A 6,389-nucleotide genomic window follows, 5' to 3' on the forward strand; every position below is an offset into this window, starting at 1 on the left:
ATATATATATATATATATACACGTATGCAAACACGCTGGCAAGCGCATGTGGATGTGCGCACCCGCGCGCGCGCGGCGCGCGCGTGCACTCGCAAACACGGGGTAGTCCTCCCTTTTGCACCACGTCGTGGAACCTCGGCACGGCTTCGGATGTGCTCGTCTCGCCAGGGTCGAGAGGAGGAGTGAGCAGGAGAATCACGAGGCGCAAAGAGTACAAACCCCGAGGAGCGAGACGCAAAACGGGTCACTCTCGCCTCCTTTCAGGATTCGGCTGGCTGGGATACCTACATCTGCCAAAGTTCACGGGAGGGCAATGCCTCGCCCACTTTTACGGGAGCATCACCGGAACTATGTCTTAACCCTTTAACGCCAAGCATCCCGTCTCCTTATTCCCGGATTTTTGATTTTTTTGAATCATTTTTCTGGCATCTTTAAAAACTTAAGAGCGTAAATGAAAAAGTTGATAAATTCTTGTTAGTAAATGGAAGATCGGAAAAGTTAGAAATTCTGGAAGCTTAAAAGAAGTTCTTTTTTTCTTAAAGCGTGTCCTAAAATTATTGAAAACAACTGCACGCAAAAATTTAGGAATGCCAAAATTTTCAGAGATTATGTCGTTTTAAACGTCCTCGTTAAAATTTTTCTCTAAAAGGTTACGTTTTGCGCTTAATGACATTTCTGATTCAATCAATTATTTCTATTACTAAAAACGCTTCGGCGGCTAAAAAATAATCGGCGGCTTTCTCGACATTCCTTTTTCAGTCATGATTTTAATACAAAACAAACTTTTTGTATTTCGATCCGCGTATTGGATCCATATCATTCTCAATTATTTCAAATTTTCTCGGAAATCCGGAATCAACGCCCCGAGAAAACTCGGAGAAAGGTCTACCGAGAAAATCGAGCGTAATAAAAAGTATGTGCTTCGAGGGGGGGTTAACAGGCTGCTTCAGCAGCCAACGTTCCAACGTTCTTTCGCGCTGCGGCGTCGCGCGTCGCGCGTAGTTTCAGTGTAATCCAATGTGACTTCGTCAGCCGTCTTGAATTCTCTTCGACGTGTATCGGCCGAAGCGTTGCCTGGATGCCTCGGATGGTTCCAACGTCGAAGGACGTTACAACGGGTCGATGCGATCTCTCGCACAGATCTCTCCCGACTCCCATCAGGAATAATCCGCTCGTAATCACGCAAGCGCTCTCTCTCTCTCTCTCTCCCTCTCTCTCTCTCTCTCTCTCCCCCCCCCCTTTCTCTCCACCTATCAGGACAATTGCGACGTTGACTCGACACTCATTAAATAGTTGTCTTTATACACAGAATAATGTCCTTAACAGAAGTGATAAACAGGTCATGAACATCCACGAGGGCAGAGAAAATAGAATGATGGATAGGAAAAGGCGACTTGCTCGCCATCAAAATTAAACAAACCGAGAGACATTGAATCGTAAAATATTACACGACAAATAAAAAAAAGAACTTAATAAAGAGAAGTGAAACGATTCTGAGTGTCTGTGAAGTTAGACCGACATTTTGTTAATTTAAAAAAAACAATAATAGTTTCACTTTCCATAGTTCTACTGTTTCTGATAAACATTAAAAAATGTTCTGTATTTTTAATATAATAATATATAAAAAATAAATAAAAAATGACGTGCTAACTTCACGTTCCAGCACGACACGGCTTCCTCTAATCTACTATATGCTGTCAAATATTACGATATTTATCAGGTGTTCCCGTTAATTCTAAGTTAATTTCATAATTATATCGCGTTTCAAGACAAAATTGCAGCAATTAATCATTTTTACACAGTTCTGAATACCCATGGCAACACGATACTTAATGGAAAGGAGTCCTGCTGACAACTTTCGATACTTCTGGTAACAGTTCTAGCTTGTTTCGATCGAGTTTTTTTACACGAGTGAATCGTTTTAAAAAGTTGTTTCACCTTAAACGTTTTTTAAACAATATTTACTTTTGCCGCCAACACAACACTCGATGAAAATGTGTATTGATAATTTTCGGCACTACTCACGATAATTCTGGCTTGTCCTGATCGAGTTCTACGTAAGTGTTATACTTATAAACTATAAGGAACTTTTTGTCTCTTCAAATTGAAGCGGAAATTCTAATCAGAACTATGGAATTTTAATGTTGGAGCGATAAATTCACACACAATTTATTTTAACCAATTATTTTAGCCAATTACTTTATTTATGTATACGGGAAAAAAATATTATAGAAGTAGTATATAATCAGAAAATTGGGATATTATACAGCCTGTCAATAGATAACCACAAAATTTTTGTTCGTTTGAAGTTCCATTTGTTTGAATTTCGGATTCTATACGTCGTTATTCACACGCTTCTCTCTCTCTCTCTCTCTCTCTCTCTCTCTCTCTCTCTCTCTCTCTCTCTCTCTCTCTCTCTCTCCTCTCCTATCTCTTCTCCATCCAAAACAAACTTAATCTATCACATCACGCACACGCGTCGTGCGGGTTTTACGTGTTTAGGCGCCTCCATCCGCTTTTAAAATAGAAACATATTAAATCTGTTAGTTTTATTCCAGCATAATTTTGTATCGCTTATCTTTAGTTGATATTAGAGTCCTAAATAATCAGAGAAGCGCGATCTTATATTAGGCGGCTTATATTAGTATCGAAAAATATTAAGAAAATATTAAAAATGGAGTCGGATTGCAGACGGATTATGAAATATACATGTATATCCTTAACGATAAGAAAAAAAGATAATAAACAATATTTTTATATACTAGTAACTAGAGCATGAATATATCATTATATGCAAATAAAATATTCTAACTTATATATGTATAACAATTGTCGAGGTTTATTCATTCGGCAGCCATTTCTAATATCGATGAGTCAATTTCATAATTGGTCATTTGCGATCCAATCAGAACTCGTAATATCGGTTGCACTTCTCTGATTAGGGAACTTTTTTGGTATTAATAATCAATTTTGTTACTTCCGTCTTTATTTCTCCGGATGACATATCTCAAAATTGATTCACAGATCTTTATATTCTTTTTGTGATATACGTAAGATAAAATTATTTTACGTTATACATTAATTTAACTTCGTTGATTATTCCATATACTTTTATTCAAACGTCCATTAAGCAAATGCTGGTATTAAAATTTTCTATTATTTCCTGAAAGTCACGCACAGCAACTTTATAAGACCTTTCATATATCATTTATTGTAAAAACTGTTTTTTTTTTAAATAATTTAAAATTTTTTAAAATCATTCTTCAATCGAAATATTCACATGTTGCAGTTCTATTGTGTTAAATTATTATATTACTAATTTGTTTATTTATGCAATTATTTAAAATCTTTCATTATAATCTAAAATTTCTATAAATATTTAAAATATCCTATCAATACGTACGTATCTAAATTTTATTGTTTTTTTACATTAAATTTACTATGAGGTGTAAACAATGGAATATTTCTAATTAAATTTCTTATTTATTTGTATAATATCGAAATATGTTAGTTTGCAATATATTTCATCAAATCAATATATTTCATTTTATATATTATAAACTTTGGCGGACCAATGCGATTTTGCAAATGGATTTAAATATAACGTGTGGATACAATCTGCAAAAAGCTATTCACGCGTATATTTCCTTCTTCACATATATTTCATCGCAATTTCCTCGCTCCTGGCGTCACTCGCTCACTTGTAGACGAGTGTAGGTATTGGAAATCCTTACAGAGAGAACAACTTCATAATTTATGAGTAACGAGAAAATTGTTTTCTCGGAAAAGCTATCCAAAACGTGGCAAACCGGGACGATCTGTCTTAGTCTCGTTTGCGTAAGGAGGCTGCGTTATTTTCCGGTAGCCGGAAAGAGCTTTTACTGTCGCTTGTACTTAAATGCTCGACATCGATATAGTTCGTATCGCCGAACGTGCCCGCGTTCCATTAGGCTTTACAACCTTCGAGCCGTAAAACCGAGGGAAATGTTCCCGTCCTGTCGGCTGAGAAAAAGGCGACAGCTGATCGGCCAGAGTGCCGGGTGCGTGTCGCCAAGCTTCCTTTCAAGCCTCCTCTCTCCCTCGAAATGCATCGCACGTCTCGAAGAGAACGCACGTTTAATCCTACCGGGGATATCTCCAGGATATCGTCCCCTGAGGGACAGAGAAAAGATCTCTCCCGTATGTGCCTCAGCGCCTATACAATATTTCGTAAAACGGAAGACGTTTCATCCCGTGGGGCAAAGTTTGCATAAAAGCGAGCAGCGAGAGGTTGTCTAATAACAAATTAGAGATTTTTCTTGGCTTGACACGATCTTACGTAGGACATTTATTTGTATCGCCACGAGGTCGCGCTTCCCTTCTAGGAAAAGAACTTGAGACTTGAATATCATCCCCTTCTATCGGTCTATATTTATAAAACACGCGTAGAGGGGTGGATAAAGTAATAGGGAAAGAATTTTTTTCAATGCGAGAATCAGGAGTATAAAATTTGAAATTAATCACAAATTACAGATTCGTTTGACTTGAATTTAGTATTAATTTCGCAAAACTTTCGTTTAAATGGCTACAGATGATATTTTTCTTGAGGGAAAGAAACAGGATCAAATATCGGTTTTTTATTATAAAATTAATATGTGTAGAATATGAAACAAAAAAATATAAAAATAGCAAGCAGAAGATAAATAAACTTTTCATCATTACAACGAAAAAACAACGTTAATAAAAATGCTTAATTAAAAATGACGAATAATTGATATCATGCAATTCTTGGTATTTTAACGCTGTTTTTTATTCTTCTGTTTAAACAAGGCGCGATGTATTTCAAAATGTATTGTATGTACTTTCTTGACCTACAGGTACCAAAAGATAAACACAAAACTATATCACGTAAGTACTTTTAATTAAAGGCTTACAATAAATTAAGCTTCCTAAGATTGGTTTCTTCAACTAATTTCAAGAACGTTCCTTGAGCAGCTAGAATTTTAATCCAAAGGGTTAGCTGGCAAACAATTTTAAGATATGCTAATCTACTTCAATCTACTTTTGCGCTGCAGAAATTTATAATTAAAATTTGATCAGCTGAATATAGCATAGAATTTTGCACTTTAAAAGTAATAATAGTAAAATAATATTAATTTCCATTATTATAATAAAAAAATGTTTGCAGACCCAGCGATCCCAGAATTATCGCATATCCATCGGCCGCAAATTTCAATTTTGTTTAGCCAACAGTGAATACGTGTGTCGACACATCGAATGACGTTTAAAGAGTTTGCTGTGATCGCTGTAAGTTTCGGTAACGAGATGAAACTTGGCTATCCACAACGCCTGACGTAAGGTTGAAAGCGCACAGGGATAACGATGGAAAGACGGACAGAGATCAAGAGTCGGGCAAAGCTGATGGACGAAGTAGGGTGAGAGAGCGGGAGCGAAAGGAAAAGGGGGAAGAGGGGGGGAGAAACTTTCATCGGAGGGCGGGTTGCTTGCGATATAGAGAGGACCGGAGGGGTTTGCGGTGGAGGACGCGAGGGATGAGAAAACGAGGGAGAAATGGGGTTGGAAACGCGGGAGAGAAGAATAGAGGCGAAGGTTGCGGGACGCGCAGCGGCACGGCGCCGAGCGACGAGCGGGACAGAGAGGGAACAGAGAAGGGAGAGGGGAGTAAGCGCGAAGGAGAGGAAAGAGTGAGACAGAGGCCGAATGAAGGGTAGAGAATGGTGGCGGAACAGAGGTGGAACACGGGCGAGGAGAGAGAAAGCTCGCGGCGGGGGTTCGTGGGGTAGGATCGGTTAGGTCGTGTGTTGCGGGCTGCTGCGGCTCGGGCGCGACAGTTCTGCTCCGGCCACCGACGGTGGATTTTCGCGGGTGCCGCGCGGCGTACCCTCCGCGAGAGGACCAACCCCATACGCGCGCCAGCGAGAGAGAGAGAGAGAGAGAGGGAGAGACGGAAAGAAAGAAAGAGAGAGAGAGGGAGAGAAAGAGATAGAGAGAGTGGAAGGAAGGGGGTGTGCGAGCGCGCAGCGGGCTCCTCTCTCTCGATCCGCATCGCGCGCCCGTAACCTTCCGCGGCCTCGGCTGTCCTCGTTGCCGATAACGAGCGGCCGCGGGGCGGTTTTCCGCGCGCGCGGCGCGCGGCGGAGCGGTGGCCGAAGACGGAGCGGCGGTGGCGGAGGCGCCGGGGACGGCGAGCAAGGAGGACGGTGGCGATGGTGGCACAGACGGCGGAAGGGGGACAAGGCCGGAACGCGACGGCCTGAAACCGAGACGAACGGGGGATCAATCAGCGACGGCATGAGGAGACGCCTCGGGGCGCCCACCACGGCTACTGTCTCATCGTCAGCGAGCGGGAACGGCCGCGTTGCCATCGTCACTACGCGCCGCTGTTTGGC

Source organism: Wasmannia auropunctata, unplaced genomic scaffold (assembly GCF_000956235.1).
Source record: "Wasmannia auropunctata unplaced genomic scaffold, wasmannia.A_1.0 LD334174.1, whole genome shotgun sequence".
NCBI lineage: Eukaryota > Metazoa > Arthropoda > Insecta > Hymenoptera > Formicidae > Wasmannia > Wasmannia auropunctata.